Source organism: Microcaecilia unicolor, chromosome 8 (assembly GCF_901765095.1).
Source record: "Microcaecilia unicolor chromosome 8, aMicUni1.1, whole genome shotgun sequence".
Classification (NCBI taxonomy): Eukaryota; Metazoa; Chordata; class Amphibia; order Gymnophiona; family Siphonopidae; genus Microcaecilia; species Microcaecilia unicolor.
Genome location: NC_044038.1, coordinates 144,143,474 through 144,169,330, shown reverse-complemented (window position 1 = coordinate 144,169,330; position 25,857 = coordinate 144,143,474). Strand labels below are relative to the sequence as shown.

Here is a 25,857-nt window from a genome sequence, read left to right as displayed (position 1 = left end):
TGTTGTCAGATGAATCTGATTGATTTCTTCGACTGGTGACCAAACAGTTGGATTTGGGAGGGATGCTAGATGTGGTGGATTTTAGCAAAACATTTGACATGGTTCCACACAGGTGACTGATAAATAAACTGAGTGCCCTTGGCATGGGACCTAAGTGACTGACTGGGTTAAAAACTGGTTAAATGGGAGGAAACAGAGAGTAGTGGTAAATGGAGCTTGCTCTGAGGAAAGGGATTTTATCAGTAATGTGCCGCAGGGATCGGTCCTCAGGCCAGCCCTTTTTTACATCTTTGTGAGTGATATTGTGGAAGGGCTGTCTGGTAAGGTTTGTCTCTTTGCAGATGATACCAAACTCTGTAGTAGGGTGTGGTGTACACCCTTGAGGGTGTGGATGACATAAGAAGGATCTAGTGAAGCTTGAAGACTGGTCTGAAAATTGGCAACTAAGATTTAATGCTAAGAAATGTATGGTCATGCATTTGGGTTGCAATAATCCAAGGGGGCGGTACAGTATCGGGCTGCAGTGCTTCTGTGTATGGAAGAAGAGCAGGCCTTGGGGTGATTGTGTCCAAAGACCTTAAGGTGGCCAAGCAGGTAGAAAAGGTGACAATCAAAGCCAGAAGGGTGCTTGGGCGCATAAGGAGAGGAATGACCAGCAGGAAAAAAAGAGGTGATAGTGCCCTTGTATAAGTCTCTGGTGAGGCCCCATTTGGAGTACTGTATGCAATTCTGGAGACCACACCTATAGAAAGATATAAACACAATGGAGTTGGTGCTAAGGGCGGCTACCAAACTGGTAAATGGTCTCTGTCACAAAACATATGGGGACAGGCTCATGAACCTCAACATGTACACACTGGAAGACAGGCAGGAGACAGGGAATATGATAGAGACATTTAAATACCTCAGTGGCTTTAATACAGGAGGTGAGTCTTTTTCAAATGAAGAAAAACTCTGGAATGAGAAAGCATTGGATGAAGTTAAGAGGAAATAGGCTTTGGAAGAATCTAAGAAAATTCTATTTCAAGGAAAGGGTGGTGGATGCGTGGAATGGACTCCCAGTGGAGGTCGTGGAAATGAAGATTGTATCAGAATTTAAGAAAATTGGGACTGGCACTTGAGATCCCTTAGGAAAAGGAGGAGCTATTGGTTATTGAGGAAGGGCAGACTGGATGGGTCATTTGGCCCTTTTCTGCCATCATGTTTCTGTTTCTATATAAGAAGAAATAAGAAAACCCTGGATACGTCTAGACAATTATGAATATATTACAGTAGCATTTAACCTTGCGCCTAAAACAATAACATTCACTGATCCAATTACTATCACTGGTTGATTATTTTTCTTTTGGTCTCTGGTATATGATGGTTGGTTAAAACCAAGATGGAGGTTGACATTAGCATCTGATATTTCCACCTTAATGGTCTTCCAAGTGCTTACAATGAAAGACCCTAAACCTACTACATCAAATGGCCTCCAATGGTACAGATTCAGTGAGTGGACGCACAGATAAATGAATGAAATGAACAGCTAGATTATAACCTGGCACTTTCTCTGGTCCAGAATCTGGGATGGCATGCAGTGTTCTTCCATTGTCTCCCTAACCTGATCATCGCCAGTAAATGAAGCAAGTATTGTCTCTGTCTCAGAGTCTTCAGGAACTAGGCTGGTAACAGATGTCAATGTTTGTTCAGGTGCATTGTCATTTTCATCCACAACCTCGACATGAAGTCTGGACCACCAAGAATGACCGCCACCATCTGTGGCTCTGATCTCAAAAGCTTCCAATGTTCCTGTATGCACTGCCAAACTGGCCCGTTTGCTTGAGAAAATATTGTGAGAATGGGAAGAGAGGGTTTTTATTGTCGTCCAGAATAGTAGATATGTCTGGAAGTTTACTTTGTGGAGAACGACAGCTACAGCAGTCAAAGTTAATCAAACCAACCTCTGCCTATTCTTCCTGACTGCCATTTTTGCAACACTAGCTCTGTAGTTTTAATTCCATCTGCTCTTGTCCCGACCTCTAGTTATTTGGATTAATTGTTTAGTTCTGGAAAGAATTGCTTTATATGTTAAATCGGTGGTGCCTCCTAGAGAAAACTGAAATTCCCCAGTGATTGTTTATTGAATTTCTAAAACCATTTGACTATCAGGAAAAATAGGAATGTTGTCATTTGTTATCAATCTTCTTCAGCGTGTAAGATGTTTAGTAGATTTTTCAACAATATATCATAAAATAAGGTACAAGATTCTGTCTCCTGACACAACTGTTCTGTTTTCTCTTAAATTAACGTATTTCCAATTGTTATGCTGCATTCAAAATACTGCCTACTGCGCCTTTCACGTAATTATTCGGCCCTTCCAACATCCAGCCCTTACTTTTTTGTATTATTGCCCATAAAGGATCCGCACTCCATTTCTTCGGATATAAAATATCGATTGTTTTGGAAAACCTATCCTAGTATATAATAAACAAAATGAGAACTTGCCTTGTGAAGGTCAGCTATTGTATGACGTCCGCCATTTCTACAGTCACACGGTCTTTTCTTAAAAAATAGACAGCGATTCCAAACTAGATCTTTCAGTTTCCAGGAATCTTACTGCACATGACGTTTTGTTTTACTATTTAGAATATGTATCTGAGCATCTTTAAGACTTTTTTAATGCTAATTTTTTTCTGATTGGTTTTGCTCTTCCTGCTTTGTCTCTATACTCTATACAAAATGGGTTGAAGGGGCCTTAGTTATGTATCAGTAGAATACTGATGAACAGCGCCACATAGCATCAAAATCAATCAATAGTTAAGTAAGCAACAACATTGGATTATGAAAATAAAAATGTGTGAATACAGTTTAAAATAACTTCTATTGGTGTAAAGAAACATATAGGCAGAAATTACAGTACATTCATACTGTTACGTTGTTACATGCCTCTTGTTACAGTGTTTAGTTTGAAAATCTGCATCAGTCGCTCAAACAGTGACTTTAAGACAAAATGGTCTGATTGCTTGAGAAAATATTGCGAGAAAGGGAAAAAGGGGGTTATTAGTGCCGTCCAAAACAGCACATACATCTGTGAAACATCTGCTCAGTTATCCTTTATAAGCAAAAAAAAAAAAAACAGCACGAACCTTTAAAACAAAGGGAACACAGTTCTTTCATTAGAAAAATCCTTTAATATTGAACTTTGTTTCAAGAAAGACCCGACACGGGCCGTGTTTCGGTGCTACCGCTCCTGCGTCAGGGGTCACACCAATGACAAAGGAGGTTTCAACAGACTAATTTCAAAAGTCTGATGTTTTCCAAAATTTTGTATATGTTCCTTCAGATATAATGCAGTGCAAAACTCACGCACACCGTCAGTGTAAGTCTCAAGAAGAAAAAAACACATCATACAAAATTTTGGAAAACATCAGATGCTTGAAATTAGTCTGTTGAAACCTCCTTTGTCATTGGTGTGACCCCTGATGCAGGTGCAGTAGCACCGAAACATGGCCCGTGTCGGGTCTTTCTTCAATCAAAGTTCAATATTAAAGGATTTTTCTAACGAAAGAACTGTGTTCCCTTTGTTTTTAAAGGCCCTTCGTGCTGTTTTTTTTTGTTTGTTTTTTTGCTTGGGCTTTTTTTGTACTTAGTTCCCTCTCTCTGTTACATTACAGTTATCCTTTATATTCATACATTATTGTAACACTAAATGGTAAACCCATAGAGTACTGAGAAGAACCTAGGCACACAAGGTCAATTGAAAGAGAAAAACAATGAAAAAAATAGAAACAGAAGGATGTTTCTGTGTTTCAGAATGTCTGATACTTGCTAAGTGGTTTAAGTTAATAAGTCAAATCAAATCAATGCTAATATCTGCTGAAGCTTCAGGAAGGTATCAGATTGAAGATCACCTCAACTGAAACTAGCTAGCAAGCATCACAATTACAGATTTGCAATAAAGCACTCAAAAGATTTATTGTTAACATTAAAAAAAATGCCTGCATTGTTCAAATGTTTCTTTGCAAAGTAAAATGATTGTGCAGGTACAGGGGATAGAAAGGAAGGAAAATTCTGCTTCCTCCATTCCTCAAGAAAGGAACAGGCAAAACACTAGCCCTTGGATTCTATATAGCGCGTCCAGATTTTGGTGTCCACATTTGGGTGCACTCCCGAGATGCACACACAACTTAATTGGCCAGTGAACCACTAATGAGCAATAATCGGATACTAATAACCAATTATTGAAGTTAATTGGCACCAATTGGGATTTGCACACTATTTGATAATGCCAGGTGCTCAAACTCCATCGTGCACAACAAAATAAAGGGGGCATGGCCATGGGACGGACATAGGCATGTTAGGGGCATTGTGAAAAATTGTGCATATTGGTACAGAATACTGGGTCAGGGTGTCCAACTTGGGTGCTAGCATTTATACTAGGTTTCAGCAGGCCTAAGTCTGGCGCCCAAAATTAGGGTGCAGGATTTGGCACTATGTGCGATTCTACAAAGTTGCCTTTATAGAATTACACTTAGCACCAATTTTTTCTGGCACCCATCTTTGAGCACCAGTTATAGAATCTGATCTAAATGCATTGCAGATAATGCATATTCAGGTAGCATTAATGGTGCCATATTATCTGCCATATTAACTTTCAATGCACAGTAACTACATCTGTGTTAACAGTAAGGTATATTTCCCACCAGTGTCATGTCCTCCTTCCATATTAGGTGGTTAACCAGCGTAGCAGCCCCTGCTAACTACTAGGATGGAGTAATGAAGTAGCCTAATGGGATAAGTGGGTTGAGAACTAGTTAAGCCAGGGATCAAATTCCACTGATGCTCTTGGGCACTTAACACTCAGCTTGAACTACTACTGAAAAGTAGGGGTGTGCAGCCCCAAAATGTTCATGTCATATTGTTGTTTATGGGAATGTTCTCTTTTGGGAGGAGGGTATTGGTCTTTAAAAAATTTTTATGGGAGCAATGTCATGCTCTTTCAGAAAGACCGCACACGCAGTGCAAACTCTTCTGAAACAAATAAAGAACTGCAGGATCCATTCAGTCTGCCCAACAAAGTGGTCAGAGCCGCACCTGCCACTCAGTTCAGGCCCACACTCCTTCATTAATCAAACGCTGGCATCACAAACAGGGCAGTTAGCATTTTGCCAAATTGCTAACCACATATAGGCATTACATTTGATACAATCTTGGAAGAGTGGTTTTATAATTTTGGTTTAAGCATAGTCACATTCATAGTAACATAGTAAGTGACTGCAGATAAAGACCTGAATTGTCCATCCAGTCTGCCCAACAGTCACATTCATTATCAATTCAAGATTAAGTCAACAATGAATGCGATATTATATATTTGATCATGGTCTTTCTTTGATGTTTCTGGGAAATAGACCATAGATGTCTGCCTGGCTCTGTCCTTATATTCCAAATAAAATTAATTGTCGACACTTGATTAAACCAATAATCCATCAATGTTTCTGGGCATTCCAGGCATCCATCATCCTCTTTGTGAAAGGTACTTCCTGACATTACTCCAGCATCTTTCACCTTTAACCTCAACTCATGTCCTCTAGTTCTACCATTTCCCTAGAAAACATTTGTTTGTATGTGAATACTTTTCAAGTACTTAAATGTTTGTATCATATATCGCCTATCCCTCCTTTCCTCAAGGGCAGGAGTTCTCAACCTAGTCCTCGGAACACACCAAGTCAGTCTGGTTTTCAAGATATCCACAATGAACATGCATGAGATAAATTTGCATGCACTGCTTTCATTGTATGCAAATCTATCTCATGCATATTCATTGTGGGTATCCTGCAAACCTGATTGACTTGTTGTGTCCTGAGGACTGGGTTGAGAACCCTTCTCTAGGGTACACATATTCAGGCCATAAAGTCTCTTCTCATACATCTTTTGGCACAAACCCCATACCATTTTGTCACTTTTCTCTGAACTACTTCAAATCTTTTTATGTCCTTTGTGAGATATGGCCCACTGAATACAATACTCCAAGTGGAACCTCATCAATGACTTGTATAGGGGCATTAACATCTTCTGCTGGTTATGCCACTCTCTATGCAGCCTAGCATTATTCTGGCTATGGCCACCACCTTGTCACATTATTTTACCTCCTTGAGGTCCTCAGACATTATCACCCCAAGGTCTCTCTCCTGAACTGGGCTTATCAGTCTCTCACTCCTATCTCATACATCTCCTTTGCATTTATACACCTGAAGTGCATTACTCCTTGTATTAAATTTTAACTGCAAGACCTCAGACCATCCTTTTAAATTTTATAGATTTATTCTCATATTTTCTACTCCCTCCATGGTGTCCACCCTGTTGGAAATCTTCATGTCATCCACAAAAAGGCAACTTTTCCATCTAATTCTTCAGCAATGTTGATCACAAATATATTAGAGTTGGTCCCAGTACCAATCCCTGAGGCACTCCACTATTTAACTTCCTTTTCTCTTAGCAGATTCAATTTACCACCAACTTCTGTCATCTGTCAGTCAACCAGTTTCCAATCCAGGACATCACTTTGGGTCCTAATGTCAGCCTACATAGTTTTTTCAGGAGCATCCTGTGAGGACCTGTATCAAAAGCTTTGCTGAAATCCAAGTAAATTACATCTACTGCATGTCCTTTATCCTGGTCAGCCATCAAAGAAACCAATCAGATTCAGTTGGCAGGATTGTTCTTTGGTAAAAACCATATTGCCTTAGATCTTGTAATCCACTGAATTCAGGAAGTTCGTTGAAGTGAGGCTTACTGGCCTTTAGTTTCCTACTTCTTCCCTGACCCCTCTTTTGTGAAGAGTGAACATATCTGCTCATCTCCAATCTTGTGGAACCTTTCTCATTTCCAATGATCTATTAAATAAACCCTTAAAAGGTCCTGCCAGAATTTCTCTGTTTCCTCAGTATTCTGGGATGTATCCCATCTGGACCCACTGATATGTCCACTTTCTACTTTTCTAGTTGTTCATAAATGCTTTCTTCAATAAAAGGTTGTAATGAAAGATATAAAGGTTTGCTTTTCAACCCTGCTTTGTCCGATAATACACTTTGAAATCTTCTGTCTTTGACCAAAAGTAACTTTCCTTGTAAATACAAAAATAAGTTGGAATGCAGAAGATAAGACACAGCTCTAATTAATTTGGTATGTGAAGAGGAGGATGGTGCTTGTTTTCAAAGTTCAGACTGGCCACCTGGACTTGGAAAACATGTGACAACGTTCCCACAGTATGGCTTGTTTCCCTAAACAGAGAAGCATTCTGTAATTTTCCGTAGCTCTGAACATGAGTTTTAGCTAATAAAAAGTGGGGCTTGTTGCAGCAGAGTTTGAGGTTCATCTGTGGGTAGACATATCACGCAGAGGACTTGTTCCTGGTCATAAGGAGACTTCGGGCTTTCGCTGCAACAGGCCTCCCAGCTGATGAGATAAGGGCCTGAAATTCCTGACCAGTGATGTTGTATGTATAATATGTATATATCTGTCTTATAGCTTTCTTTAGTTAGATGATTTAATCATTGTATATATATCTTAATCATTGTAGATTTTTGCACCTCTAATAAAGGTCTCATTTACCTAATACAAATCCAAAAGAATCCATGGTAATTATTGAGTAGTCTGTGTCAGTGAGACAGGCTATGAATCCATAGCAGTACAAAGGTACAGTATCTACTGCATTCTCTATATATACCCTTGGAAGTCAACAGCGTTCCTTCTCCAGGATTTTCTTCCATGAACACAGATGTATTAGTTTAGCACATTTCCTTTTTCCTCATCACTCTCCACATAGTGGGTCTCAGCATCTTTCAGTATTATAACTCCTTTTCTAGCCTCCTTCCATCATATCTGAAAAAAGTCTTGTCACCTCTCTTTATATCTTTAGCCATGTTTTCTTCTGCCTGTGCTGATTCAACAACAACAACAAAACAAACAAACAAATAAATAATAATAATAATAATAAATAAGGCTGGTGCTCATATTGCTCTGATACCCAAGGGCCTAACTTGCAAGTTTCAGCCAATATACATTGCTGTAAATCATCCATTGAAGACACTTGTTAGAATGGAGAGGGAAAGATGGACGACAACTAGCATCCACTCGGTCAGTCCTTCCAAGAAGCAACAGTGTACAACCTACGCTGAATTGCAGAAATGGGTGTTGGCTGCATGAGATGCCATCAAGCCTGAAACAATAGTTAATAGGTTCAAAAAGGCAAGGATTTTTGTTGATGATAACCCACCTTTATTGTATGAATATGAGTATGACTCAGAAGTAGAACTGTTGCAAGAAACTGATCTTGCAGTAGAAACATTTCTAGCAGAACATTTTATGGATTCGGATGTTTCTGAAGAGTATGAAGGATTTTCATCTTGTGCTGGTGATGATTCACAATATGACTATTATTTTTTTAGTAATTTACATTATTATACTTTGCAATAAATGTTTAAATTGCTTAAACTGTGCTACTGTGTTTTGCTTCATTTTTATGTTAAGTCTTTACATTGTATGGCTCACTGCACACTTAAGTAAACAGGAACATATATAAATTTCACCCATGGATAAAAGTGAGCCAGTTGATATTGTGTATCTGGATTTTCAAGTACCTTATGAAAGATTCCTGAGGAAATTAGAAAGTCACGGGATAGGAGGTAATGTTTTATTGTGGATTAAAAACTGGTTAATAGAAAACAGAGAGTACAGTTAAATGGTTAGTATTCTCAAGGGTAGATAGTGGGGTTCCCCAGGGGTCTGGGCTAAGACCACTGCTTTTTAACATATTTATAAATGATCTAGAGATGGGAATAACCAGTGAGGTAGTTAAATTTGCTGATGACACTAACACCTATGTTTACTAAGCAGTGCTATGGGAGCGTTAGCGTTTTAATGTGTGTACATGGTTTACGCTCGTTAAATGCTAATGTTCCCATAGAAATGTATAGGCGCATTAGCGTTTAACATGCCTTAAATTTACAGGTGTGTTAAAATGCTAACACACCTTAGTAATCATACCCCTAAGTCATTTAAAGTTGTTAAATCACAAGAGGATATTACAAGACTGGGAGACTGGGCATCCAAAAGGCAAGTGCATAGTGATGCATGTGGGAAAGAGGAACCCAACTATAGCTACATAATGCAAGATTCCACATTAGGAGGCATTGCCCGGAAAAAGGATCTCAGTGTCATCGTTAGTGACATGTTGAAACTCTCTGCTCAGTGTGCAGTGGTGTCTAAGAAAGCAATAGAATGTTAGGAATTACTAGGAAAGGAATGGAAAACAAAAATGAGATTGTTATAATGCCTTTGTATTGTTCCATGGTGTGACCGAACCTTGAATATTGTGTGCAATTCTGGGCACTGCATCTCAAAAAAGATATAGCAGAATTAGAAAAGGTACAGAGAAGGGTGATGAAAATGATAAAGGGAATGGGACAACTTCCCTATGAGGAAATGCTAAAGGGCTAGAATCTATGGTGCCTGAAAATTCCATGTGGAAAAAATATGCCTAGGCGTATTCTGTAAAGCATGCCTACACTTTATAGAATAGACTTAAATTTCCTACGGTATAAAGAATAATGCCAAGCACCTCTCCATGCGACCAAATGTAGTTACAGCCATTATGCTAAAATTAGGTGCATTGTTATAGAATACCCTTCAATTTCCACCTGGTAAATTAAGGCACTATATATAGAATCTCAGGGAAAGCAGCTATGGCTATTCAGCTTGAAGAGATGGATGAAGGGAGCTATGATAGAGGTCTACATAATACTGAGTGGAATGGAATGGGTAGACTTGAATTGCTTGTTACTCTTTCCAAAAAATACTTGGATTAGGGGGCACTAATGAAGCTAGCAAGTAGTAAATTTAAAACAAATCAGAGAAATATTTTCTTCACCCAACATGTAATTAAGCTCTGGAATTCATTGGCAGAGAATGTGGTAAAGCAGTTTGCTTAGCAGGATTTTAAAAAGATTGGATAATTTCCTAAAAGAAAAATCCATAAGCTATTATCAAGATGAACTTCAGAAATTCCACTGCTTATTTTCTAGGATAAGCAGCATAAAATCTGTTTTACTGTCCTGGGATCTTGCCAGGTACTTGTGACCTGGATTGGGCACATTTGGAAAGGATAATGGGTTTGATGGACCTTTGGTATGTCCCAGTATGGCAAAAACTTATGTTCTTATATAGCCACAACTGATCTCGTTAAAATGCAAAAACGATATTAGCCATGGCTTACATGAACCAAAAATACAAAAAACACATATGTGCAAAAAATGTCATAGATGAGGAAACATATCTCTTTCATACATAATATTCTTAAATTTATGTTGAAATATCATTTGATACTTCTATTGAATCTGATACTTCTATTGAGCTACAATAATTTACAGGAACTATTTGCACAGATGAAACTAAAGTATTATAATAAATATTTGCTTACCTCTGTCAAAGAGCATCATGATCCAGGGACTGGATAGCACTTGAGAGTTGTGATTGCTTCCAACGTTTACCTCATAGGTCTATTACGATCAGGAATATTGACAGTAGGGTCGAAGAAATTTAAATTCATTTAAACCCGATTCCGTAGTTAAGCACACCTCATATCCATAAGACTGAGAAGAGAATCCGGTCCGTTTAAATCTATTAAATTATTCGGCACATTGCTGTCACCATAAAAGGCTGAAACATATTTCTCTTGAGATCTTCGTGTTTTAATTATCTTGCCAATGATAATACCACCATGGAAACCAGAAAAACAAATGAATCAAAGCTAATGCAATCACTAAATACACAGTTAATTTACTATCCTTTACTTTCTTCGCTATGTAAATCCGAGAATTGCAAGTATGGTTCTGAAAATCCGTCAACAGAAGTACATTTAATATTGTAGTGGTGGAGAAAGATGGTTTCCCATTGTCTCGTACAAAGATGACAAGTTTTTGCTTCATATTGTCTCGTTCCGTTATTGGTCTGCTGGTCCTTATTTCTCCGTTATGTTCAACTATATTAATAGACTGGGATCTGTGGATTTTGTAGCTGGTAAGAGAGCAGGCGTTCTGACCCGAATCTCCATCTACCGCCACCACCTTAGTGACCAGATAGTCAGCAAGCGCTGATCTGGGTACCAGGTCACTAGAAAGAGAAGCGCCGTCCTGTACAGGATATAGAATGATGGGGGGGATTGTCATTCTCATCAATTATTTGGAACTGAAGGGTTGCATTACTGCTTAATGAAGGGGAGCCTCCAACTGTAGCTCTCACAAACCGCCCGGAAATCTCGAATCTTTTCATAATCTAAGGATTGTAGTGCGTATAACTTTCCATTCTCTGGGTTGATGGAAACGTAGGAGGCCCACAGAAATTTCACTTACTTCATCAGGCATTGGCAATAAAGAATACGTAATTTTGGCGTTTTCCGCATAGTCTATATCAACAGCATGTAATGTGCCAATCAATAAGGATGGATTATTGTTTTCATTAACATAGATGGTGTATGAATTCTGGTTAAATACAGGAGGGTTGTCATTAGTATCTGATATTTGTACCGGATTGTTTCTTGGCTAGAAAGATTGGAGACCCACAATCCCTTGCAGTAATGATTATATTATAATCTGATATTTTCTCTCGGTCTAAAGGAAGTTCCGTAACCAGAGAGTAATAATTCTTGATACTTGATTTTAAGGAGAAAGGTGTGATGCCTTCGACTGAACAAACAACCTTTCCGTTTTCTTCAGAGTCTCGGTCTCTCACACTGAAAAGGGCGATCTCTGTACCGGGCAAAGAATCTTCTGGAGCTGGACTAATAACTGATGTAATTATCACTTCTGGTGAATTGTCATTTACATCCAGAATTTCAACAAGAACCTTAGAATGGGAAGATAACCCGCCCCCATCGGTTGCTTGAATGTTTATTTCATGCATTCTTGTTTCTTCAAAATCAATGGAACCCCTGACAGTTATGTCACCCGTGGATTGGTTTAACTTAAAGAATTTAAAAACTTCTTCAGCTACCTGGCTGAATGATAGGTTATTTCTCCATATGAGCCCTGGTCCTTGTCAGTGGCTTCAACTTTGGAGACCAAGGAATTCTGAGCACTGTTGTCCTTTAACTGAACCTTATAAATTGATTGGCTGAACTGGGGAAAATTATCATTGGCATCTAGAACTAAAATCTTTATTTGGGCGGTACCCGATTTCGGTGGTAAACCTCCGTCTATAGCAGTGAGTATTAAATGTATTTCTTGTTGTTCCTCACGATCTATCTGCTTTCTCCAAAACCAGCTCGCATACTTCATGCCATCGCTGCGATTATGACATCAAGCTGAAACTATTCGTTCGGACTAATTGTGTAATTTGTACGTGGTTAACACCTACATCTGAATCCAGAGCTCTTTCCAACGGGATGCGAGTCTTGGGTTGAGAAAGTTCATGAATTTTTAAAACCAACAGTTTATTCGGGAATATGGGGGCATTGTCATTGATATCCTTTATCTGCACTTCAGCTCGGTGAATCTGGACTGGGTTTTGCAAAACAAACTCGAAATACACCAGGCAGGTGGCAATCCGCCCGCATAAATCTTCACGGTCTATTTTTCCTTTATTACTACATCGCCAGAATTTATGTTCAGCTGAAAATACTGCGTACTACTCTCAGACATTATTCGAGCCCTGCGTGTAGACAGTTTTCTAATATCCACTCTTAGATCATTTCCAATGTTAGTTACAAAGGATCCGATCTCCATTTCTTCAACTATAGAGTATTTAAGTGTTTCAGTTCCTGCGTCTGTAACACAAAGGAAAATAAGGAAAGCCACAACTTGCCTGTGTAGAGAGTTGCTCGCCATCTTGTCCTTCAGTCTCCTATGATGGCGAAAAAACAGCGGCCTCCAGATATTCCCAAGAACAGTTTAAATTACCAGAGTTGATTCAGCTGATGAATTGTTTTAGAAGAAATACAGAGTCCTATGAATTACAATATAGGTATTTATTTGAAACCTCTGTTTTGATCATTCCTCTTTCAGTAGCAATAGTGTTAGAGGACACAATTTGCCGGGAATCCAAACCAGAACAGTTTCAACATCAATTTGTCCAATAGCGCCACCATGTGTCGTATCAAACAATTTGAGAACTTCCCTTCAAGTAACCTGTTTTGCTGTAAGCCAACATTTAAAAAGTTAACCATGCATCCGACTAACTAAAAGCATAAGCATTAAAATCTGAACCTACATCTTTATTTTTAATAAAGGTAAACTGTTCCCACAAAAGGCAAAACAGGAACATATATTCTGATAAAAGAAAAGGAAAAAATGGCATTCAATTATCTATAATTTGCACAATATTTGCTAGTTCCATTCCATATATGTTAATTTTGATTCCCTGATAAACACTAGTAAAGAAAATTACTCATGTGGAAGTAGACCATACTGGTCTCAATGGGCTTCTGATGTTTTGAAGTCAGGCTTACTATTTCTAAAGCATCAGGTTGCTAACAATTTGTTTTCAACATGTGTTTTGCTTGGGAAACAGGCAGGCTGTAAGATTTTGCTTGCTATCTGTGTTTCTGGAGGTCTACCATCACTGTGGTTAAAATTGCAGAAAATAAGAACTCATAGGTTTTTTTCTGAGCACTCCAAAATATTCATAATTTGGCAGCAAGATAATAAAACGCTTTAAAAAAATCATATAATGATTATGGTCATGCAAAGGGAAAAAGTATAATCCACTTACAACTGGATTTGAGAAGTGTCCAAATGGCCTTGATCAGGGGATTAGAATACCTCTCTAAAAGTGAGGAGGGAAACACAGGTGGATACTGACAGTGGGAAGCAGATCATCTCAAATGTAGTGGAAAGTGATAGATGGTGAACAAGGTGACAGCAGTTACACAACCTGGCTTAATCTCAATCTGGATTTGAAAGGTTTCACTCTCAGATCTTTCGCTCAAGATGCTGGCCATCACATCATCATGCAAGACACATAGCAGGGTGATAAACTTCAGCAGGCTTTTGATTATGATCCACAGAGCCTCATAAATTAATGAGTTGAATCTCACTGTCTACTTCCACTTAACCAGTTTCTAATGCAGTCAGTCACTTTAGGTCCCAAACCAGACACAAGTATGAAATCCTTACAGATTTTTCATAATACTGCAGCCCATCTTGTGCCAGGCTCACATATCCAACATATCACTCCAGTTCTTGAACAATTAGGTTGGTGATTGATTGGTGAGAGAATTGATTTTAAAATATTTCTTCCTATGTACAACACTTTGCAAAGTAATCAATCATTTATCTTTCTACGTTGCTGTAAAATACCCCCAACCAAACTACTAGGATCTACAAGGACATGTAATTTGTCTGTCTCAGGTTTAAGGAAGATTCACTTTGAAGAATCCCGGAAGGATCGTTTTCTATTGCTGGATAGTTTGGTATCAACTTCCTTCACATACTAGAATAACATCAGACACTGCTGTATTTAAATTACATAAGTACATAAGTATTGCCACACTGGGACAGACCAAAGGTTCATCAAGCCCAGCATCCTGTTTCCAACAAGGGCCAATCCAGGTCACATATACCTGGCAAGATCCCAAAAACGTTCAATACATTTTATGCTGCTTATCCCAGAAATAAGCAATGGATTTTCCCCAAGTCATTTTAATAATGGTCTATGGACTTTTCCTTTAGGAAGTCGTCCAAACCTTTTTTAAACTTGACTAAGCTAACCACCTTTACCACATTCTCTGGCAACAAATTCCAGAGTTTAATTACATGTCGAGTGAAGAAACATTTTCTCCAATTCATTTTAAATTTATTACTTTGTAGCTTCATCACATGCCCCCTAGTCCTAGTATTTTTAGAAAGAGTAAACAAACAATTCACATCTACCCGTTCCACTCTACACGTTATTTTAAAGACCTCTATCATATCTCCCCTCAGCTGTCTTTTCTCCAAGCTGAAGTGCCCTAGCTGCTTCAGCCTTTCCTTATAGGGAAGTCATCCCATCTTCTTTATCATTTTCATCACCCTTCTCTGTACCTTTTCTAATTCCACTATATTCTTTTTGAGATGCGGTGACCAGAACTGAACACAATATTCGAGGTGCGGTCGCACCATGGACCAATACAAAGACATAATAACGTTCTCAATTTTGTTTTTAATTCCTTTCCTAATAATACCTAACATTCTATTTGCTTTCTTAACTGCCGCAGCACACTGAGCAGAGGGTTTCAACATATCATCAAAGACGACGCCTAGATCCCTTTCTTGGTCGGTGACTCCTTACGTGGAACTTTGCATTACATAGCTATAATTTGGGTTCCTCATCCCCACATGCATCACTTTGCACTTGCTCACATTAAACATCATCTGCCATTTAGATGCCCAGTTTCCCAGTCTCATAAGATTCTCTTGTCATTTTTTACAATCCTCTTGCGATTTAACAACTTTGAATAACTTTGTGTTGTCAGCAAATTTAATGATCTCACTAGTTACACTCATCTCTAGATCATTTATAAATATGTTAAAAAGCAGCAGTCCCAGCACAGACCCCTGGGGAACCCCATTATCTATTGAGAATGCTGACCATTTAACCCTACTCTGTTTTCTTTTAACCAGTTTTCAATCCACAATAGGACACTATCTCCTGTCCCATGACTCTCCAATTTCTTCTTGAGTCTTTCATGAGGTACTTTGTCAAATGCCTTTTGAAAATCCAGATACACAATATCAACCAGAACACCTTTATCCACATGTTTGTTCACCCCTTCAAAGAAATGTATTAGATTGGTGAGGCAAGCCGTTCACTAAATCCATCTCAGCACAAAAAGATATGTTGACATAGTTTGAGGAACAACTTGCACAGCTACACTCTGAAAATGACCAAATCCTTGAAAGCTTCAAGGTTCAAGAGAACAGGAGCCAGAGCAATAATGTCAGGCTGGTGGGTTATTGTTAGGAAACTCAAGAGAATAAAACCTTTTTTCCCAAGAAACATCTTCCGTACCCTAGTACAGTCATTTTAATAAGTCATCTGGACTATTGTAACACTTTGTATGCAGGCTGTAAAGAACAGACCATCAAAAAACTCCAGACAGCCCAGAACACCGCAGCCTGACTCATCTTTGGAAAAACTAAATACGAGAGGGCAAAACCACTAAGAGAGAAACTACATTGGCTACCACTCAAGGAACGAATCGAGTTCAAGATCTGCACAACCGTCCACAAAATCATCCACGCAGACGCCCCACTTTACATGTTAAACCTAGTGGACTTACCACTTAGAAACGCCAAAAGATCGGCCCACAAATTCCTCAATCTAAACTTCCCCAGCTGTAAAGGAATTAAATACAAACAGTCATACACTACTACTTTTGCGTATAAAAGCACACAGATCTGGAACACACTACCCACGGCCCTGAAAAATATGGACAATCTAACCAACTTTCGCAAATCTTTGAAGACACACCTCTTCAACAAAGCCTACAAAAGACTTCCTTAACAAACCATTCCTTAAATTCTCACAACATCTTTCTAGCACCTTGCATCTAATTCATCTAATTTCAGCTTATGTATTTAAAATCAAGTAATGACCTTGCATCTTATTCATTTACTTTCAGCTTAAGTATCTAAGACCATGTAATGACTACATCATAACAACACTCTGTAAGCCACATTGAGCCTGCAAAAAGGTGGGATAATGTGGGGTACAAATGCAATAAATAATAATAATAATAATAATAACATAAGAGTAGCCATACTGGGTCAGACCAGCGGTCCATCTAGTCCAGTATCCTGTTTTCCAAACAATGGTCAAGCCAGGTCACAAGTACCTGGCAAAAACCCAAATTGTGGCAACACTCCATACTACAAATCCCAGGGCAAGCAGTTGCTTCCCATGTCGGTCTCAATAGCAGACTATGCTTTTCCTCCAGTAATTTGTCCAAACCTTTATTAAACCCAGATGCACTAACTGCTGTGACCACATCCTCCTGCAAAGAGTTCCAGAGCTTAACTATTTGTTGAGTGAAAAAATATTTCCTCATATTTGTTTTAAAAGTATTTCCATGTAACTTCCTTGAGTGTCCCCTAGTCTTTGTACTTTTGGAACGAGTACAAAATCGATTTACTTCTACTCATTCTACACCACTCAGGATTTTGTAGACCTCAATCATATCTCTCCTCATCCATCTCTTTTCCAAGCTGAAGAGCCCTAACCTCTTTAGACTTTCCTCATATGAGAGGAGTTTCATCCCCTTTATCATGTTGGTCGCTCTTCTTTGAACCGTTTCTAATTTCGCTATATCTTTTTTGAGAAACGGCGACCAGAACTGAATGCAATACTCCAGGTGCAGATGCAACATGGAATGATACAAAGGCATTATAGTATTTTTGATCTTATTCACCATCCCTTTCCTAATAATTCCTAACATCCTGTTTGCTTTTTTGGTCGGCGCTGCACACTGAGCACAAGATTTTAGCATATTATCTACAACGACACCTAGAACTTTTTCTTGAGTGCTAACCCCAAGGTGGATCCTAGCATCAGGTAAGTATAATTCAGATTATTCTTTCCAATGTGCATCACTTTGCATTTGTCCACATTCAATTTGTTCTACCTTTTGGATGCCCAGTCTTCCAATTTCCTAAGGTCTTCCTGCAATATTTCACAGTCCACACGTGTTTTAACAACCTTGTATAGTTTTGTGTCATCTGCAAATTTGATCACCTCACTTATCATTCCAATTTCCATATCATTTATAAATATGATAAAATAGTAGTGGTCCCAGTACAGATCCCTGCAGCATTCCACTGTTCACCCTCCTCCATTGAAAGAAATGAGAATTTAACCCTACCCTCTGTTTTCTGTCCAATAACCAATTCCTAATCCACACCAAAACTTTGCCTCCTATTGTTCTATAATTTTCTGGCATATTTTATATTATTATTTATTGCATTTGTATCCCACATTTTCCACCTTTTTGCGGGTTCAGTGTGGCTTACAATAAGAAATGAATGATGGAAGTACAATTTGTTACAGATTGGTTATGGATTACATTGTGCAGAATTATGCGAGACAATCGAAGTGTCGTTAAGGAGAGCACAATGGAACACAAACATTGAACATTGGAAGGAGGACAATGGGAGCTTGAAGGGCAATATTAAGGCATAAAGACATATGGTATAATATTTCTGTGATTAAAGTATGAGTGACTGTGGGATATGGGGGATGAGAGTTCAGAAGTGGGATTACGGGGATGACGAGTTCAGAAGTGGATTTATAGTGCATTACTAAACAGTAAGTGTGGATTTTATGTTTTTGGCTCTTTCCGTAAATTTTTTCAAAAGATGGGTCTTCAATGATCTGCGGAAGGAAGCTTGCTCGTGGATTGTTCTAAGTTGCGCGGCAGTGTATTCCAAAACTGCGTGCTCATGTGAGAAAGGTTGACGCGTGTAGCGTCTTGTATTTCAAGCCCTTGCAATTGGGGAAGTAGAGGTTGAGGAAGGTTCGGGATGATCTTTTGGCGTTTCTGGGTGGTAAGTCTATTAGCTCAGACATGTAGGCTGGGGCTTCGCCGTGGATGATTTGTGAACTAATGGCATACTTTAAAAGTGACACGTTCCTTGAGTGGAAGCCAGTGCAGTTTCTCTCGTAATGGTTTTGCACTTTCATATTTTGGCTTTCCAAAGATGAGTCTGGCTGCTGTATTTTGGGCTGTTTGAAGTTTCCTCAGTGTATGCTCTTTGCAACCTGCGTATAGTGAGTTGCAGTAGTCCAGGTGGCTGAGTACAAGGGATTGCACTAGGCTGCGAAAGCGGATCTGGAAGAATGGTCTTATCCTTTTCAATTTCCACATGCAGTAAAACATCTTTTTAGTTGTGTTGTTTGCGTGAGTTTCGAGTGTTAGGTGGCGGTCGATAGTGACTCCAAGGAGTTTTGAGCGTTCTGAGATTGGAAGGTTTAGGTTTGGTGTGTTTATAACGGGTTGAATTCCTTTGTGTTGTATTGGAAGTGGAGTATCAGGCATTGAGTTTTTTCAGCATTTAATTTCAGACGGAATGCATCTGCCCATGTGTTCATGATGTGTAGCTTTTATTGATTTCGTTTGAAGATTCGTTAATGTCTTGTTTGAAAGGGATTATATTGTATGTCATCAGCATATACAGTATATAAGGGTTGAGGTTATGGTTTGATAGGAGTTTTGCCAGAGGATCTCATTAGGTGAAAATGGTTGGTGAAAGAGGTGATCCTTGTGAACTCCACATTCAGGTGTCCATGCCTTAGATGTGGTTGAATTTGATGTGACTTGATACGAACGTTGGGTTAGGAACCCCTTGAACCAATTTAGGACATTTCCTCCAATGCCGAAGTATTCAAGTATGTGTAATAGGATTCCGTAGTCTACCATATCGAAGGCACTTGACATGTCGAATTGTAGGAGGAGTATATTGTTGCCAGTCGTAATTATTTGTTTAAATTTAGTCATAAGGGTGACTAATACTGTTTCTGTGCTATGATTCGACCGGAATCCTGATTGGGCATCATGCAATATTGAGTGTTTGTTTAGATAGTTAGTGAGTTGTTTAGTTACCATTTCTTCGGTTATTTTGGTTATTAGTGGTATGGATGCTACTGGCCTGTAATTGGTTAATTCATTCGTGCTTTTCTTTGTATCTTTAGGTATTGGGGTGAGTAAGATTTTTCTTTTCTTTTGGGAAAGTCCGTGTTGTAGCATGAAGTTTACATGGTTCGTTAGGTCTATTTTGAATTGTTGAGGAGCAGATTTCATGAGGTTGTTTGGGCATTGTCTAGTTTGCAGTGGGATTTGGCATATCTTTTGAAAGTTTCAGAGATGAGGTCTTCTGATAGTATTTCGAATTCAGTCCAGGTTCTGACTGCTGGGTGTATTCCTTCTTCTGGATCTAGACATTCTAAGAGTGTGGCATACTCAATAGAGCTAGCGGGTATTTTGAGTCGTAGTTGTATAATTTTCTCCTTGAAGTATTTCGCAAGGTTGTCACATCTGGTAGATCTTTGCCGTTGTTTGTGACTGGTGTGGTGTCTAACAGTTTGTTCATAAGGTTGAAGAGTTTATGTGTGGCTTTGTAGTTAGGTCCTATTATTGTTTTGTAGTGTAGTCTTTTGGTCTGTTTTATGGTGTATTTGTATTTTCTCCGAAGTGATCTTTTGGCTTTGCTTTTCTGTTTGCTACAATTAGTTTCTGCTGATGTCTGCATGCAGAGATGCCTGCCTAACCACAAATACTGATAAGACGCCCCATTGCCAGGGCAACTCAACTGCCCGTTACAGATACAACTTACAGAGCGAAGATGTGGCAATGACCCTATAACAGGTTTCCTGTGTATGTGCAGGGTTTCTGATTGGTCCAGGGTAGGGAGAGGTGATTGGATAGCACAGCCGTATAAAGGTACAGTGTACACAAAGAACATTGGAATATTATTCTGGCAGGTTAGAGTTTGTATCGTTGCTCAGAACATATTCCCCGGAAATATACTTCCCCCCTCCCCGATTGTGAGGACTAAATCTTTGCAGCTAAGAATCTTTCATTCTTTTGTTTATTTGTCTCTTCTTTCTCTCAGCTTTGTGACCTTTTTATGACAGTTTCTATGTATCACATTCTGTAGAACTGCGGAAGCTCAGAGCCAGTGATATTTCCTGTCCTGTCATTGGTGAAGAACAAACTTTCCTTCCTCTTTTTCCTTTTTCTCTGAGTTCAGACTGATTCTTTTACAAATACCAAAGCTACTGTTGTTAGATTTTGTAAAACTACTAATTCTTATAACTGATACCATCTCCTGTTGTGGTGAGTAATAACATTTCCTTTCTTTCTAACTTCAGTCTAATTTTTTCTACTTCTTAGAATAGCACAAACAAAATGCAGCACTACACTATCCCATGACTCTCTAATTTTCTCAGGAGTCTCTCATAAGAATCTTTATCAAAAGCTTTCTGAAAATCTAGATATACTACATCAACAGGCTCACCTTTATCTACATGTTTATTCACGCCTTCAAAGAAATGAAGCAAATTGTTGAGGCAAGACTTCCCTCTGCTGAACCCATGCTGACTCTGTCTCATTAAATCATGTTTGTCTACGTGTTCTGTAATTTTATTCTTTATAACAGTTTCCACTATTTTGCCCAGCACTGACGTCAGGCTTACCAGTCTATAATTTCCTGGATCACCCCTTGAACCCTTTTTAAAAATCAGCATCACATTGGCCACCCTCCAATCCTCAGGTACTATGGACAATTTTAACGACAGGTTACATATTACTAACAGCAGATCAGCAATTTCATGCTTCAGTTCTTTGAGTACCTTTGGATGTATACCATCCGGTCCAGATGATTTACTACTCTTTAATTGTCAATTTGGCTCAGTACATCTTCCAGGTTCACAAAGATTTCTTCAGTTCCTCCACATCATCACCCTTGAAAACCATTTCCAGTACAGGCAGATCTCTTACATCGTCTTCCATAAGACAGAGGCAAAGAATTCATTCAGTTTCTGCGCTATGGCCTTGTCTTCCCTGAGCACCCCTTTGCTCCTTCATGATCTAACAGTCCCATGGATTCCCTCACAGGCTTTCTGCTTCTGATGTACCTGAAAAAGTTATTACAGTGAGTTTTAGCCTCTGTGGCAAGTTTCTCTTCATATTCTCTTTTAGACGTCTTTATTAATGCTTTGCATATGCTTATGTTGTTTCTTATGTTGTTTTCTCATTTGGGTCCTTTTTCCATTCTTTGAAGGACAATCTTTTGGCTGTAATGGCCTCTTTTACTTCAGCTTTTAACCATGCTGGCTGATGTTTTCTCTACTTTCCACCTTTGCAAATATGTGGAATGCATCTGAACTGGGCTTCCAAGATGGTATTTTTGAATAATGTCCACACCTGTTTTAGTGTCCTAACTTACAGCCAATACTTTTAGTTTCTTTTTAACCCATTTTCCTCATTTTATTATAGTGCCCATTCAAAAATTAAATGCAGCTACAGTAGATATCCTTTGCGAGTTCATTCCAGATAGTAGCTCAAATTTTATCATGCTATGATCACTGTTTCCCAGGGGTCCCAACATCGCCACCTCTCGCACTATGTCTTGCACACAACCAAGGACCAGATCGAAAATGTACTACTACTGCTTATCATTTCTATAGCACTACTACACATATGCAGCACTGTAAATGTCTCCCCCTCTTGTCAGTTCCTTGACCAACTACTCCAAGAAGCAGTCGTTTATTACATCTAGAAATTTTATCACCCTGGCACTACCTGATTTAACATTTATCCAGTCAATATCGGGGTAATTGAAATCACCCATTATTATAGCATTGCCCAATTTGACTTTGGTTTCTGGTTTTGTGTGTTTTTTATGGTTGTGCCTTACAAAATTCTAATAAAAATGTTTGAACTCAAATTGATGCATTTGCTGAAGCTTACATTTTCTTGGAATAAATCCATATGTCACTCTGCTATGCAAGTTATTTTTCAAACCCAAGCTTATTATTATGCTCTTAACAATAAAACAGGTAGTAGAGGCTGACTGAATTTCAGTTTTGGTTTCAGATACAATGCCGAAACTTGCCCAAAATCCTTTTCTGCCTGGTTTTAGTTTCAGCCAAAAGACTAACCCCCTTTTTACAAAGCCATGCTAGCAGCTGCTGAGCAGCAGTTCCGACACAGCCCATTCAAACTGAATGAGCTGCACTGGCATTATCACACCACCAGCCATTCCCATGGCTTTGTAAAAGGGGGCCTATGGTTGCTCAAATTTAGGTACCAAGATGCTGCACACTAAGCATGAATTCTATATCAGCAATTATGTACTGAAATGGGGAAGCTCAGCAACATTGGAGCAGTAAGCAGAGCAATGTGGGCACCTCCATGGACAGCTTACTATCTGACTGACTTGAGGACTGGTTGCCCTACTGTGAAATGCAGCTGTGAGCATGTACCCGAGGGTGCAGGCCCAAAGGGGCAGGTCCCACCCCTTTGGAGCCCTTTCAGAGCCAACTGACGAGTCGAGGCCAGGTGATTTTGGCTGTTAATATCCATGGGTAAAAGGAAGATCAAAAGGCCCGTGAAAAAGATGGCCCCAGTACAAGGACCAATGGACTAACGTGAATTCTATATATATTGTGGGCCAGAACACAGCCAATTTCCCAGTAGAGACTTCTATTTCATCAGGCGATCGAACCCTGCCCCTCAACCTGTCATAGTGATAGAAGGGTTGACTCCTACCAATTCGTAGGAGCAGTGTCTGCTGAAAAAGTGAGGTCTCTGATAGAATCTCCACCTACATCCTATTTGGGTCCTTCAGTTTCATTGCCTGTCCCAGTACAACAACCTTTTATCTTGTCGTCATTACCTGGAACTGTTTTGTCTAATTCAGGCTCAGTTGCTACATTGAATAATGTTCTGAAGACTAGAATACTTTGCAAGTTACTCTGTCAAAATTACGTACATGTACTGAGGCTTCTTCAGTGAAGTTTGCAGAACATGAACAGAAAATTACTGTTTTAGAACAGAAATTGATGAAAGCATTGTCCAGATGGCTCAAGTGCAATTAGTTACTACTTTGTCCGTTAAAGACAGTTTAATAGTGCATGCTAGATTGGAAAATTTGGAGAATAGGTCAAGGGCTAAGAATTTGAGGATTTTGAATTTTCCTGTGGTTCATTATCTTGCTCCACTTGAGTTGTTAAAGTGTATTTAAAGGATATTCTTCAATCCCCACACCCAGATTCTCTGGGTATGCTCAATATTTACCTAGGAGTAACAGATGATAAGTGAAGAGGGTTCTCATGATTTAATCTCCTCTCCTGATAGTTTGGATCTTTCTAAATTTTGGAATCTTCTCAGGATTTAATAGCTAAAAGGAGTACTTTGTTAGTTACTTTCCAAACAGAAGAACAAAGCAGGTTGTGTTTAATGCTTATTTTCCTAAAGAAACGTTTACCTTTCTGTGGACAAACAATGCAATTGTTTCCTAATGTGGCTAGAGCAGCTCAGTTACATAGGAGGGCATTTTTACAGCTGAAGCCTTAGGTTCTAGCTATGGGTGCCACCTTTTATTTGCAATTTCCAGCTAAATGCCTTGTCACATATAAAGAAAACAGAAATACCTTTTTTGGACCCATCTTATTTAGAAACGTTTTTGAAAGATAAGGTTTGATGTTTTGATTATTTTTAATTCTTTAAATCTTCAAGTTAGGATAGTTATATAGGGTTCTAGTATTTAGGCTATGCACACTCCTTAATTTGTATTTTTATTTGCTGAATTGTTAATGAACTTTCTCATGATGTGGGCATGTTGCTAGTAATGAGGTTTCATTCCTTTGTATTGATAATTATGCTTGCAATTTCTTGGTATATTATATTAAGTTGTAATATTATAATTTTCAATAAAAAAAACTTACACTTATAAAGTGGCAGTATTCTATAACTTCTGCACACAGCTTAGCATGCTAAGTGTGAAAATGTGCATGCAAGATTATAGAATTAGGGAATTATTTTCTTTATTTTTAATTTATATAAAATAACATTATAGGAGAATTTAGAAGCATTTGGAGCATTTGCATGCTACTTACTTGCTGATAGTCTACATATATGCCCCCCCCCCAACCCTTGATAAAGAAGAAGTCAAGGATGTAAGGCCTAAACTAATGTGAGGTGACAGTGATATTGTTCAAGCACAGTATGTTTTAGGGAACCAACATCTGAGAAGGTGAATGAATACCTTGCAGTTAGTGTTTCATTGTAAATGGTCCCATAACACCTAGTTCCAGCACTAAAGTGTAATAAACTTGTGCTTGGCACATATTGTTCATTAATTTGATCATAATGACTTGAAGCTCAAAATTGAGAAGGCAGAGGCTTTTGTTTGAAGAAGTCAGAGTTATATGTTTCCCTTGGATTACACATTTAAAAACAACAAGGAAAAGAAACCTTATACACGGAATCAAGAAATAAAAACAAGAATGGAAGTCATTAACAAGAAGTCCAAAATGACCAAAATGTCTAATGTATAGCCAAAAATGTCCAATAAAAATTGTATTCTTCAAATGCAGTAATAGTAAACCATTTGTCCTTCAAATGCAGTATAGAGGCGATATCCAACATGAGCCATATTTCGGCACGCAGACCTTCATCAACCTTGATATTGAAATTGTGATCCAAGCTTGGTTTACCAAAGTTTTCTTCATATGTATCTTCACGTTTGCTACACAAGTGTGCTTGACAGTATAAAATTGGCTCTCGTTCTACAGAATCCCTGATGAAGGCTTGCATGCCAAAACAAGCCTACTAATAAGTGGGAAAATGCGGGATACAAATGTTGCCAAAAAATAAAACATGCCCCATGTTGGACATTATGTTTATGCTGCATTTGAAGACGAAACAGTTTACTATTACTGTATTTGAAGAAAAAAATTAAAATTTGTATTGAACATTTTAACTATGTATTGGACATTTTTGGTCGTTTTTGGGACTTATTGGTGGTGACTTCCACTCTTTGTTTCCCCCCCCCCCCCCCCCCCCCCCCCCCCCCCCCTTTGGATTAGTCTGAATGGTTTAGATATGTAAATTCATCAGAAAAAGAGTAATACTTGTTTTGGAAATGGACTTAAATATAAATCTCATGATACAGTAATTAATATACATCATTTGTACTTTGAGATTGTGACAAAACACCTAGCCACCTGCCTGGGGCTATCCTGTGGCCACTTACAGGCTCTATCCCCAGTTCAACTCAGGTCTGCCTGCACCTGCCATTCATTGCTGTACACTAGCACCCTCCTCCCACTAATGGGTCAACAGGC

General features: G+C 38.8%; 1 protein-coding gene and 2 pseudogenes across 1 annotated transcript in view; all 3 read right to left on the bottom strand.

Moving 5' to 3' along the window:
- The window catches only part of LOC115476834, a 557,863-nt pseudogene that overhangs the window by 459,161 nt on the left and 72,845 nt on the right, over positions 1-25,857 (bottom strand).
- Positions 1-25,857, bottom strand: part of LOC115476707 (protocadherin gamma-A12-like) — an 89,481-nt gene that overhangs the window by 58,607 nt on the left and 5,017 nt on the right. The window lies entirely within an intron of this gene.
- On the bottom strand, positions 1,529-12,863 carry LOC115475896 (annotated as a pseudogene).